The 18,932-nt window shown below is 37.0% G+C and overlaps 1 protein-coding gene across 1 annotated transcript in view; it reads left to right on the forward strand.

Annotated features, from left to right (window-relative positions):
• LOC142906819 (uncharacterized) overlaps window positions 1-18,932 on the forward strand; it is a 138,780-nt gene that overhangs the window by 61,562 nt on the left and 58,286 nt on the right. The window lies entirely within an intron of this gene.

Raw genomic sequence — 18,932 nt, forward strand, 5'->3', positions numbered from 1 at the left:
ACCCTGTATACACAGTTTGTACACACACACTTATACACAGTTTGTACACACACTTATACACAATTTGTACACACACACACTTATACACAGTTTGTACACACACACTTATACACAGTTTGTACACACACACTTATACACAGTTTGTACACACACACTTATACACAATTTGTACACACACACTTATACACAGTTTGTACACACACTCACTTATACACAGTTTGTACACACTGTATACAGTTTGTACACACACTTATACAGTTTGTACACACACTTGTACACAGTTTGTACACACACTTATACACAGATTGTACAAACACTTATACACAGGTTGTGCACACACTGTATACACAGTTTGTACACACACTTATACACAGTTTGTACACACTGTATACAGTTTGTACACACACTTATACACAGTTTTTACACACTCATACACAGTTTGTACACACACTTATACACAGGATGTACACACACACTTATACACAGTTTGTACACACACTTATACAGTTTGTACACACACTTGTACACAGTTTGTACACACACTGCTTACACAGTTTGTACACACACACTTATACACAGTTTGTACACACATTGTATACACAGGTTGTACACACACTTATACACAGGTTGTACACACACACTGTATACACAGTTTGTGCACACACTGTATACACAGGTTGTACACACACATTGTATACACAGGTTGTACACACACTTATACACAGGTTGTACACACACACTTATACACAGTTTGTACACACACACTTATACACAGTTTGTACACACACACTTATACACAGTTTGTACATACCCTTATACACAGGTTGTACACACACACACTTATACACAGTTTGTACACACACTTATACACAGTTTGTACACACACACTTATACACAGTTTGTACACACACTGTATACAGTTTGTACACACACTTATACAGTTTGTACACACACTTGTACACAGTTTGTACACACACTTATACACAGTTTGTACACACGCTGTATACACAGTTTGTACACACACATACACAGTTTGTACACACACACTGTATACACAGTTTGTACACACACACTGTATACACAGTTTGTACACACACACACACTTATACACAGTTTGTACACACACACTTATACACAGGTTGTACACACATACACAGTTTGTACACACACACTTATACACAGGTTGTACACACATTGTATACACAGGTTGTACACACACATTGTATACACAGGTTGTACATACACACGTATACACAGTTTGTACACACACACTATACACAGTTTGTACACACACACACACTTATACACAGGCTGTACACACACTTATACACAGTTTGTACACATACTTATACACAGTTTGTGCACACACTGTATACACAGGTTGTACACACACATTGTATACACAGGTTGTACACACACTTATACACAGGTTGTACACACACACTTATACACAGTTTGTACACACACACTTATACACAGGCTGTACACACACACATACACAGTTTGTACACACACTGTATACACAGTTTGTACACACACTTATACACAGTTTGTACACACACTGTTTACACAGTTTGTACACACACTGTATACACAGTTTGTACACACACATACACAGTATGTACACACACACTTATACACAGTTTGTACACACACACTTATACACAGTTTGTACACACACACTTATACACAGTTTGTACATACACACTTATACACAGTTTGTACACACTTATACACAGTTTGTACACACACACTTATACACAGTTTGTACACACTTATACACAGTTTGTACACACACACACACTTATACACAGTTTGTACACACACACTTATACACAGTTTGTACACACACTGTATACACAGTTTGTACACACACACTTATACACAGTTTGTACACACACTTATACACAATTTGTACACACACAGACACACTTATACACAGTTTGTACACACACACTTATACACAGTTTGTACACACACACTTATACACAATTTGTACACACTTATACACAGTTTGTACACACACACACTTATACACAGTTTGTACACACACACTTATACACAGTTTGTACACACTTATACACAGTTTGTACACACACACACTTATACACAGTTTGTACACACACACTTATACACAGTTTGTACACACACTGTATTCACAGTTTGTACACACACACTTATACACAGTTTGTACACACACTTATACACAATTTGTACACACACACACACACACTTATACACAGTTTGTACACACACACTTATACACAGTTTGTACACACACACTTATACACAATTTGTACACACACACTTATACACAGTTTGTACACACACACTTATACACAGTTTGTACACACACTGTATACAGTTTGTACACACACTTATACAGTTTGTACACACACTTGTACACAGTTTGTACACACACTTATACACAGATTGTACACACACTTATACACAGGTTGTGCACACACTGTATACACAGTTTGTACACACACTTATACACAGTTTGTACACACTGTATACAGTTTGTACACACACTTATACACAGTTTTTACACACTCATACACAGTTTGTACACACACTTATACACAGGATGTACACACACACTTATACACAGTTTGTACACACACTTATACAGTTTGTACACACACTTGTACACAGTTTGTACACACACTGTTTACACAGTTTGTACACACACACTTATACACAGTTTGTACACACATTGTATACACAGGTTGTACACACACTTATACACAGGTTGTACACACACACTGTATACACAGTTTGTGCACACACTGTATACACAGGTTGTACACACACATTGTATACACAGGTTGTACACACACTTATACACAGGTTGTACACACACACTTATACACAGGTTGTACACACACACACACTTATACACAGGCTGTACACACACACACTTATACACAGTTTATACAGACACTTATACACAGTTTGTACACACACTTATACACAGTTTGTACACACACTTATACACAGTTTGTACACACACACTTATACACAGGTTGTACAACCACACACTTATACACAGTTTGTACACACACTTATACACAGTTTGTACACACACACTTATACACAGTTTGTACACACACTTATACACAATTTGTACACACACACACACACTTATACACAGTTTGTACACACACACTTATACACAATTTGTACACACACACTTATACACAGTTTGTACACACACACTTATACACAGTTTGTACACACACTGTATACAGTTTGTACACACACTTATACAGTTTGTACACACACTTGTACACAGTTTGTACACACACTTATACACAGATTGTACATACACTTATACACAGGTTGTGCACACACTGTATACACAGTTTGTACACACACACTTATACACAGTTTGTACACACACACACTAATACACAGTTTGTACACACACTGTATACACAGTTTGTACACCCACACTTATACACAGGATGTACACACACACTTATACACAGTTTGTACACACACACTTATACACAGTTTGTACACACACTTATACACAGTTTGTACACACACACTTATACACAGTTTGTACACACACTGTATACACAGTTTGTACACACACACTGTATACACAGTTTGTACACACACTGTATACACAGTTTGTACACACACACTTATACACAGGATGTACACACACACTTATACACAGTTTGTACACACACACTTATACACAGGTTGTACACACATTGTATACACAGTTTGTACACACACACTTATACACAGTTTGTACACACACACTTATACACAGGTTGTACACACATTGTATACACAGTTTGTACACACACACTTATACACAGTTTGTACATACCCTTATACACAGGTTGTACACACACACACTTATACACAGTTTGTACACACACTTATACACAGGATGTACACACACACTTATACACAGTTTGTACACACACACTTATACACAGGTTGTACACACATTGTATACACAGGTTGTACACACACATTGTATACACAGGTTGTACATACACACGTATACACAGTTTGTACACACACACTATACACAGTTTGTACACACACACACTTATACACAGGCTGTACACACACTTATACACAGTTTGTACACACACTTATACACAGTTTGTGCACACACTGTATACACAGGTTGTACACACACATTGTATACACAGGTTGTACACACACTTATACACAGGTTGTACACACACACTTGTACACAGTTTGTACACACACACTTATACACAGGCTGTACACACACACACATACACAGTTTGTACACACACTGTATACACAGTTTGTACACACACTTATACACAGTTTTTACACACACACTTATACACAGTTTGTACACACACTGTATACACAGTTTGTACACACACATACACAGTATGTACACACACACTTATACACAGTTTGTACACACACACTTATACACAGTTTGTACACACACACTTATACACAGTTTGTACATACACACTTATACACAGTTTGTACACACTTATACACAGTTTGTACACACACACTTATACACAGTTTGTACACACTTATACACAGTTTGTACACACACACACTTATACACAGTTTGTACACACACACTTATACACAGTTTGTACACACACTGTATACACAGTTTGTACACACACACTTATACACAGTTTGTACACACACTTATACACAATTTGTACACACAAACACACACTTATACACAGTTTGTACACACACACTTATACACAGTTTGTACACACACTTATACACAATTTGTACACACACACTTATACACAGTTTGTACACACACACTTATACACAGTTTGTACACACACTGTATACAGTTTGTACACACACTTATACAGTTTGTACACACACTTGTACACAGTTTGTACACACACTTATACACAGATTGTACACACACTTATACACAGGTTGTGCACACACTGTATACACAGTTTGTACACACACTTATACACAGTTTGTACACACTGTATACAGTTTGTACACACACTTATACACAGTTTTTACACACTCATACACAGTTTGTACACACACTTATACACAGGATGTACACACACACACTTATACACAGTTTGTACACACACTTATACAGTTTGTACACACACTTGTACACAGTTTGTACACACACTGTTTACACAGTTTGTACACACACACTTATACACAGTTTGTACACACATTGTATACACAGGTTGTACACACACTTATACACAGGTTGTACACACACACTGTATACACAGTTTGGGCACACACTGTATACACAGGTTGTACACACACTTATACACAGGTTGTACACACACACACTTATACACAGTTTGTACACACACACTTATACACAGTTTGTACACACACACTTATACACAGTTTGTTCACACACTTATACACAGTTTGTACACACTTATACACAGTTTGTACACACATTGTATACACAGGTTGTACACACACTTATACACAGGTTGTACACACACACTTAAACACAGTTTGTACACACACACTTATACACAGGTTGTACACACACTTATACACAGTTTGTACACACACACACTGTATACACAGGTTGTACACACACACTTATACACAGTTTGTACACACACTGTATACACAGTTTGTACACACACTTATACACAGTTTGTACACACACACTTATACACAGTTTGTACACACACTGTATACACAGTTTGTACACACACTGTATACACAGTTTGTACACACACTTATACACAGTTTGTACACACACACTTATACACAGTTTGTACACACACTTATACACAGTTTGTACACACACTTATACACAGTTTGTACACACACACTGTATACACAGTTTGTACACACACTGTATACAGTTCTGTACACACACTTATACAGTTTGTACACACACTTGTGCACAGTTTGTACACACACTGTTTACACAGTTTGTACACACACACTTATACACAGTTTGTACACACATTGTATACACAGGTTGTACACACACTTATACACAGGTTGTACACACACACTGTATACACAGTTTGGGCACACACTGTATACACAGGTTGTACACACACTTATACACAGGTTGTACACACACACTTATACACAGTTTGTACACACACACTTATACACAGTTTGTACACACACACTTATACACAGTTTGTTCACACACTTATACACAGTTTGTACACACTTATACACAGTTTGTACACACATTGTATACACAGGTTGTACACACACTTATACACAGTTTGTACACACACTGTATACACAGTTTGTACACACACACTTATACACAGTTTGTACACACACTTATACACAATTTGTACACACACACACACACTTATACACAGTTTGTACACACACACTTATACACAGTTTGTACACACACACTTATACACAATTTGTACATACTTATACACAGTTTGTACACACACACACTTATACACAGTTTGTACACACACACTTATACACAGTTTGTACACACTTATACACAGTTTGTACACACACACACTTATACACAGTTTGTACACACACACTTATACACAGTTTGTACACACACTGTATACACAGTTTGTACACACACACTTATACACAGTTTGTACACACACTTATACACAATTTGTACACACACACACACACACTTATACACAGTTTGTACACACACACTTATACACAGTTTGTACACACACACTTATACACAATTTGTACACACACACTTATACACAGTTTGTACACACACACTTATACACAGTTTGTACACACACTGTATACAGTTTGTACACACACTTATACAGTTTGTACACACACTTGTACACAGTTTGTACACACACTTATACACAGATTGTACACACACTTATACACAGGTTGTGCACACACTGTATACACAGTTTGTACACACACTTATACACAGTTTGTACACACTGTATACAGTTTGTACACACACTTATACACAGTTTTTACACACTCATACACAGTTTGTACACACACTTATACACAGGATGTACACACACACACTTATACACAGTTTGTACACACACTTATACAGTTTGTACACACACTTGTACACAGTTTGTACACACACTGTTTACACAGTTTGTACACACACACTTATACACAGTTTGTACACACATTGTATACACAGGTTGTACACACACTTATACACAGGTTGTACACACACACTGTATACACAGTTTGGGCACACACTGTATACACAGGTTGTACACACACTTATACACAGGTTGTACACACACACTTATACACAGTTTGTACACACACACTTATACACAGTTTGTACACACACACTTATACACAGTTTGTTCACACACTTATACACAGTTTGTACACACTTATACACAGTTTGTACACACATTGTATACACAGGTTGTACACACACTTATACACAGGTTGTACACACACACTTAAACACAGTTTGTACACACACACTTATACACAGGTTGTACACACACTTATACACAGTTTGTACACACACACACTGTATACACAGGTTGTACACACACACTTATACACAGTTTGTACACACACTGTATACACAGTTTGTACACACACTTATACACAGTTTGTACACACACACTTATACACAGTTTGTACACACACTGTATACACAGTTTGTACACACACTGTATACACAGTTTGTACACACACTTATACACAGTTTGTACACACACACTTATACACAGTTTGTACACACACTTATACACAGTTTGTACACACACTTATACACAGTTTGTACACACACACTGTATACACAGTTTGTACACACACTGTATACAGTTTGTACACACACTTATACAGTTTGTACACACACTTGTACACAGTTTGTACACACACTGTTTACACAGTTTGTACACACACACTTATACACAGTTTGTACACACATTGTATACACAGGTTGTACACACACTTATACACAGGTTGTACACACACACTGTATACACAGTTTGGGCACACACTGTATACACAGGTTGTACACACACTTATACACAGGTTGTACACACACACTTATACACAGTTTGTACACACACACTTATACACAGTTTGTACACACACACTTATACACAGTTTGTTCACACACTTATACACAGTTTGTACACACTTATACACAGTTTGTACACACATTGTATACACAGGTTGTACACACACTTATACACAGGTTGTACACACACACTTAAACACAGTTTGTACACACACACTTATACACAGGTTGTACACACACTTATACACAGTTTGTACACACACACACTGTATACACAGGTTGTACACACACACTTATACACAGTTTGTACACACACTGTATACACAGTTTGTACACACACTTATACACAGTTTGTACACACACACTTATACACAGTTTGTACACACACTGTATACACAGTTTGTACACACACTGTATACACAGTTTGTACACACACTTATACACAGTTTGTACACACACACTTATACACAGTTTGTACACACACTTATACACAGTTTGTACACACACTTATATACAGTTTGTACACACACACTGTATACACAGTTTGTACACACACTGTATACAGTTTGTACACACACTTATACAGTTTGTACACACACTTGTACACAGTTTGTACACACACTTATACACAGTTTGTACACACGCTGTATACACAGTTTGTACACACACATACACAGTTTGTACACACACACTGTATACACAGTTTGTACACACACACTATACACAGTTTGTACACACACACTTATACACAGGCTGTACACACACTTATACACAGTTTGTACACACACTTATACACAGTTTGTGCACACACTGTATACACAGTTTGTACACACACACACTTATACACAGGCTGTACACACACACACTTATACACAGTTTGTACACACACTGTATACACAGGTTGTACACACACTTATACACAGTTTGTACACACACTGTTTACACAGTTTGTACACACACTGTATACACAGTTTGTACACACACATACACAGTATGTACACACACACTTATACACAGTTTGTACACACACACTTATACACAGTTTGTACACACACACTTATACACAGTTTGTACATACACACTTATACACAGTTTGTAAACACACACTGTATACACAGGTTGTACACACACACTTATACACAGTTTGTACACACACACTTATACACAGTTTGTACACACACACTTATACACAGTTTGTACACACACTGTATACACAGTTTGTACACACACTTATACACAGTTTGTACACACACACTTATACACAGTTTGTACACACACTTATACACAGTTTGTACACACACTTATACACAGTTTGTACACACACACTGTATACACAGTTTGTACACACACTGTATACAGTTTGTACACACACTTATACAGTTTGTACACACACTTGTACACAGTTTGTACACACACTTATACACAGTTTGTACACACGCTGTATACACAGTTTGTACACACACATACACAGTTTGTACACACACACTGTATACACAGTTTGTACACACACACTATACACAGTTTGTACACACACACACTTATACACAGGCTGTACACACACTTATACACAGTTTGTACACACACTTATACACAGTTTGTGCACACACTGTATACACAGTTTGTACGCACACACTTATACACAGGCTGTACACACACACTTATACACAGTTTGTACACACACTGTATACACAGGTTGTACACACACTTATACACAGTTTGTACACACACTGTTTACACAGTTTGTACACACACTGTATACACAGTTTGTACACACACATACACAGTATGTACACACACACTTATACACAGTTTGTACACACACACTTATACACAGTTTGTACACACACACTTATACACAGTTTGTACATACACACTTATACACAGTTTGTAAACACACACTTATACACAGTTTGTACACACACACTTATACACAGTTTGTACACACTTATACACAGTTTGTACACACACACTTATACACAGTTTGTACACACACTGTATACACAGTTTGTACACACACACTTATACACAGATTGTACACACACTTATACACAGGTTGTGCACACACTGTATACACAGTTTGTACACACACTTATACACAGTTTGTACACACTGTATACAGTTTGTACACACACTTATACACAGTTTTTACACACTCATACACAGTTTGTACACACACTTATACACAGGATGCACACACACACTTATACACAGTTTGTACACACACTTATACAGTTTGTACACACACTTGTACACAGTTTGTACACACACTGTTTACACAGTTTGTACACACACACTTATACACAGTTAGTACACACATTGTATACACAGGTTGTACACACACTTATACACAGGTTGTACACACACACTGTATACACAGTTTGTGCACACACTGTATACACAGGTTGTACACACACATTGTATACACAGGTTGTACACACACTTATACACAGGTTGTACACACACACTTATACACAGGTTGTACACACACACACACTTATACACAGGCTGTACACACACACACTTATACACAGTTTATACAGACACTTATACACAGTTTGTACACACACTTATACACAGTTTGTACACACACTTATACACAGTTTGTACACACACACTTATGCACAGGTTGTACAACCACACACTTATACACAGTTTGTACACACACACTTATACACAGTTTGTACACACACACTTATACACAGTTTGTACACACACTTATACACAATTTGTACACACACACACACACTTATACACAGTTTGTACACACACACTTATACACAATTTGTACACACACACTTATACAGTTTGTACACACACTTGTACACAGTTTGTACACACACTTATACACAGATTGTACATACACTTATACACAGGTTGTGCACACACTGTATACACAGTTTGTACACACACACTTATACACAGTTTGTACACACACACACTAATACACAGTTTGTACACACACTGTATACACAGTTTGTACACACACACTTATACACAGGATGTACACACACACTTATACACAGTTTGTACACACACACTTATACACAGTTTGTACACACACTTATACACAGTTTGTACACACACACTTATACACAGTTTGTACACACACTGTATACACAGTTTGTACACACACACTGTATACACAGTTTGTACACACACTGTATACACAGTTTGTACACACACACTTATACACAGGATGTACACACACACTTATACACAGTTTGTACACACACACTTATACACAGGTTGTACACACATTGTATACACAGTTTGTACACACACACTTATACACAGTTTGTACACACACACTTATACACAGGTTGTACACACATTGTATACACAGTTTGTACACACACACTTATACACAGTTTGTACATACCCTTATACACAGGTTGTACACACACACACTTATACACAGTTTGTACACACACTTATACACAGGATGTACACACACACTTATACACAGTTTGTACACACACACTTATACACAGGTTGTACACACATTGTATACACAGGTTGTACACACACATTGTATACACAGGTTGTACATACACACGTATACACAGTTTGTACACACACACTATACACAGTTTGTACACACACACACTTATACACAGGCTGTACACACACTTATACACAGTTTGTACACACACTTATACACAGTTTGTGCACACACTGTATACACAGGTTGTACACACACATTGTATACACAGGTTGTACACACACTTATACACAGGTTGTACACACACACTTATACACAGTTTGTACACACACACTTATACACAGGCTGTACACACACACACACATACACAGTTTGTACACACACTGTATACACAGTTTGTACACACACTTATACACAGTTTTTACACACACACTTATACACAGTTTGTACACACACTGTATACACAGTTTGTACACACACATACACAGTATGTACACACACACTTATACACAGTTTGTACACACACACTTATACACAGTTTGTACACACACACTTATACACAGTTTGTACATACACACTTATACACAGTTTGTACACACTTATACACAGTTTGTACACACACACTTATACACAGTTTTTACACACTCATACACAGTTTGTACACACACTTATACACAGGATGTACACACACACACTTATACACAGTTTGTACACACACTTATACAGTTTGTACACACACTTGTACACAGTTTGTACACACACTGTTTACACAGTTTGTACACACACACTTATACACAGTTTGTACACACATTGTATACACAGGTTGTACACACACTTATACACAGGTTGTACACACACACTGTATACACAGTTTGGGCACACACTGTATACACAGGTTGTACACACACTTATACACAGGTTGTACACACACACTTATACACAGTTTGTACACACACACTTATACACAGTTTGTACACACACACTTATACACAGTTTGTTCACACACTTATACACAGTTTGTACACACTTATACACAGTTTGTACACACATTGTATACACAGGTTGTACACACACTTATACACAGGTTGTACACACACACTTAAACACAGTTTGTACACACACACTTATACACAGGTTGTACACACACTTATACACAGTTTGTACACACACACACTGTATACACAGGTTGTACACACACACTTATACACAGTTTGTACACACACTGTATACACAGTTTGTACACACACTTTTACACAGTTTGTACACACACACTTATACACAGTTTGTACACACACTGTATACACAGTTTGTACACACACTGTATACACAGTTTGTACACACACTTATACACAGTTTGTACACACACACTTATACACAGTTTGTACACACACTTATACACAGTTTGTACACACACTTATACACAGTTTGTACACACACACTGTATACACAGTTTGTACACACACTGTATACAGTTCTGTACACACACTTATACAGTTTGTACACACACTTGTGCACAGTTTGTACACACACTGTTTACACAGTTTGTACACACACACTTATACACAGTTTGTACACACATTGTATACACAGGTTGTACACACACTTATACACAGGTTGTACACACACACTGTATACACAGTTTGGGCACACACTGTATACACAGGTTGTACACACACTTATACACAGGTTGTACACACACACTTATACACAGTTTGTACACACACACTTATACACAGTTTGTACACACACACTTATACACAGTTTGTTCACACACTTATACACAGTTTGTACACACTTATACACAGTTTGTACACACATTGTATACACAGGTTGTACACACACTTATACACAGTTTGTACACACACTGTATACACAGTTTGTACACACACACTTATACACAGTTTGTACACACACTTATACACAATTTGTACACACACACACACACACACTTATACACAGTTTGTACACACACACTTATACACAGTTTGTACACACACACTTATACACAATTTGTACATACTTATACACAGTTTGTACACACACACACTTATACACAGTTTGTACACACACACTTATACACAGTTTGTACACACTTATACACAGTTTGTACACACACACACTTATACACAGTTTGTACACACACACTTATACACAGTTTGTACACACACTGTATACACAGTTTGTACACACACACTTATACACAGTTTGTACACACACTTATACACAATTTGTACACACACACACACACACTTATACACAGTTTGTACACACACACTTATACACAGTTTGTACACACACACTTATACACAATTTGTACACACACACTTATACACAGTTTGTACACACACACTTATACACAGTTTGTACACACACTGTATACAGTTTGTACACACACTTATACAGTTTGTACACACACTTGTACACAGTTTGTACACACACTTATACACAGATTGTACACACACTTATACACAGGTTGTGCACACACTGTATACACAGTTTGTACACACACTTATACACAGTTTGTACACACTGTATACAGTTTGTACACACACTTATACACAGTTTTTACACACTCATACACAGTTTGTACACACACTTATACACAGGATGTACACACACACTTATACACAGTTTGTACACACACTTATACAGTTTGTACACACACTTGTACACAGTTTGTACACACACTGTTTACACAGTTTGTACACACACACTTATACACAGTTTGTACACACATTGTATACACAGGTTGTACACACACTTATACACAGGTTGTACACACACACTGTATACACAGTTTGTGCACACACTGTATACACAGGTTGTACACACACATTGTATACACAGGTTGTACACACACTTATACACAGGTTGTACACACACACTTATACACAGGTTGTACACACACACACACACTTATACACAGGCTGTACACACACACACTTATACACAGTTTATACAGACACTTATACACAGTTTGTACACACACTTATACACAGTTTGTACACACACTTATACACAGTTTGTACACACACACTTATACACAGGTTGTACAACCACACACTTATACACAGTTTGTACACACACACTTATACACAGTTTGTACACACACACTTATACACAGTTTGTACACACACTTATACACAATTTGTACACACACACACACACTTATACACAGTTTGTACACACACACTTATACACAATTTGTACACACACACTTATACACAGTTTGTACACACACACTTATACACAGTTTGTACACACACTGTATACAGCTTGTACACACACTTATACAGTTTGTACACACACTTGTACACAGTTTGTACACACACTTATACACAGATTGTACATACACTTATACACAGGTTGTGCACACACTGTATACACAGTTTGTACACACACACTTATACACAGTTTGTACACACACACACTAATACACAGTTTGTACACACACTGTATACACAGTTTGTACACACACACTTATACACAGGATGTACACACACACTTATACACAGTTTGTACACACACACTTATACACAGTTTGTACACACACTTATACACAGTTTGTACACACACACTTATACACAGTTTGTACACACACTGTATACACAGTTTGTACACACACACTGTATACACAGTTTGTACACACACTGTATACACAGTTTGTACACACACACTTATACACAGGATGTACACACACACTTATACACAGTTTGTACACACACACTTATACACAGGTTGTACACACATTGTATACACAGTTTGTACACACACACTTATACACAGTTTGTACACACACACTTATACACAGGTTGTACACACATTGTATACACAGTTTGTACACACACACTTATACACAGTTTGTACATACCCTTATACACAGGTTGTACACACACACACACTTATACACAGTTTGTACACACACTTATACACAGGATGTACACACACACTTATACACAGGATGTACACACACACTTATACACAGTTTGTACACACACACTTATACACAGGTTGTACACACATTGTATACACAGGTTGTACACACACATTGTATACACAGGTTGTACATACACACGTATACACAGTTTGTACACACACACTATACACAGTTTGTACACACACACACTTATACACAGGCTGTACACACACTTATACACAGTTTGTACACACACTTATACACAGTTTGTGCACACACTGTATACACAGGTTGTACACACACATTGTATACACAGGTTGTACACACACTTATACACAGGTTGTACACACACACTTATACACAGTTTGTACACACACACTTATACACAGGCTGTACACACACACACATACACAGTTTGTACACACACTGTATACACAGTTTGTACACACACTTATACACAGTTTTTACACACACACTTATACACAGTTTGTACACACACTGTATACACAGTTTGTACACACACATACACAGTATGTACACACACACTTATACACAGTTTGTACACACACACTTATACACAGTTTGTACACACACACTTATACACAGTTTGTACATACACACTTATACACAGTTTGTACACACTTATACACAGTTTGTACACACACACTTATACACAGTTTGTACACACTTATACACAGTTTGTACACACACACACACTTATACACAGTTTGTACACACACACTTATACACAGTTTGTACACACACTGTATACACAGTTTGTACACACACACTTATACACAGTTTGTACACACACTTATACACAATTTGTACACACACACTTATACACAGTTTGTACACACACACTTATACACAGTTTGTACACACACTGTATACAGTTTGTACACACACTTATACAGTTTGTACACACACTTGTACACAGTTTGTACACACACTTATACACAGATTGTACACACACTTATACACAGGTTGTGCACACACTGTATACACAGTTTGTACACACACTTATACACAGTTTGTACACACTGTATACAGTTTGTACACACACTTATACACAGTTTTTACACACTCATACACAGTTTGTACACACACTTATACACAGGATGTACACACACACACTTATACACAGTTTGTACACACACTTATACAGTTTGTACACACACTTGTACACAGTTTGTACACACACTGTTTACACAGTTTGTACACACACACTTATACACAGTTTGTACACACATTGTATACACAGGTTGTACACACACTTATACACAGGTTGTACACACACACTGTATACACAGTTTGGGCACACACTGTATACACAGGTTGTACACACACTTATACACAGGTTGTACACACACACTTATACACAGTTTGTACACACACACTTATACACAGTTTGTACACACACACTTATACACAGTTTGTTCACACACTTATACACAGTTTGTACACACTTATACACAGTTTGTACACACATTGTATACACAGGTTGTACACACACTTATACACAGGTTGTACACACACACTTAAACACAGTTTGTACACACACACTTATACACAGGTTGTACACACACTTATACACAGTTTGTACACACACACACTGTATACACAGGTTGTACACACACACTTATACACAGTTTGTACACACACTGTATACACAGTTTGTACACACACTTATACACAGTTTGTACACACACACTTATACACAGTTTGTACACACACTGTATACACAGTTTGTACACACACTGTATACACAGTTTGTACACACACTTATACACAGTTTGTACACACACACTTATACACAGTTTGTACACACACTTATACACAGTTTGTACACACACTTATACACAGTTTGTACACACACACTGTATACACAGTTTGTACACACACTGTATACAGTTTGTACACACACTTATACAGTTTGTACACACACTTGTACACAGTTTGTACACACACTGTTTACACAGTTTGTACACACACACTTATACACAGTTTGTACACACATTGTATACACAGGTTGTACACACACTTATACACAGGTTGTACACACACACTGTATACACAGTTTGGGCACACACTGTATACACAGGTTGTACACACACTTATACACAGGTTGTACACACACACTTATACACAGTTTGTACACACACACTTATACACAGTTTGTACACACACACTTATACACAGTTTGTTCACACACTTATACACAGTTTGTACACACTTATACACAGTTTGTACACACATTGTATACACAGGTTGTACACACACTTATACACAGGTTGTACACACACACTTAAACACAGTTTGTACACACACACTTATACACAGGTTGTACACACACTTATACACAGTTTGTACACACACACACTGTATACACAGGTTGTACACACACACTTATACACAGTTTGTACACATACTGTATACACAGTTTGTACACACACTTATACACAGTTTGTACACACACACTTATACACAGTTTGTACACACACTGTATACACAGTTTGTACACACACTGTATACACAGTTTGTACACACACTTATACACAGTTTGTACACACACACTTATACACAGTTTGTACACACACTTATACACAGTTTGTACACACACTTATATACAGTTTGTACACACACACTGTATACACAGTTTGTACACACACTGTATACAGTTTGTACACACACTTATACAGTTTGTACACACACTTGTACACAGTTTGTACACACACTTATACACAGTTTGTACACACGCTGTATACACAGTTTGTACACACACATACACAGTTTGTACACACACACTGTATACACAGTTTGTACACACACACTATACACAGTTTGTACACACACACTTATACACAGGCTGTACACACACTTATACACAGTTTGTACACACACTTATACACAGTTTGTTCACACACTTATACACAGTTTGTACACACTTATACACAGTTTGTACACACATTGTATACACAGGTTGTACACACACTTATACACAGTTTGTACACACACTGTATACACAGTTTGTACACACACACTTATACACAGTTTGTACACACACTTATACACAATTTGTACACACACACACACACTTATACACAGTTTGTACACACACACTTATACACAGTTTGTACACACACACTTATACACAATTTGTACATACTTATACACAGTTTGTACACACACACACTTATACACAGTTTGTACACACACACTTATACACAGTTTGTACACACTTATACACAGTTTGTACACACACACACTTATACACAGTTTGTACACACACACTTATACACAGTTTGTACACACACTGTATACACAGTTTGTACACACACACTTATACACAGTTTGTACACACACTTATACACAATTTGTACACACACACACACACACTTATACACAGTTTGTACACACACACTTATACACAGTTTGTACACACACACTTATACACAATTTGTACACACACACTTATACACAGTTTGTACACACACACTTATACACAGTTTGTACACACACTGTATACAGTTTGTACACACACTTATACAGTTTGTACACACACTTGTACACAGTTTGTACACACA

The sequence above is a fragment of the Petromyzon marinus genome, chromosome 71 (assembly GCF_048934315.1).
Source record: "Petromyzon marinus isolate PM22_M1 ecotype Great Lakes invasive population chromosome 71, UKy_Petmar_22M1.pri1.0, whole genome shotgun sequence".
NCBI lineage: Eukaryota > Metazoa > Chordata > Hyperoartia > Petromyzontiformes > Petromyzontidae > Petromyzon > Petromyzon marinus.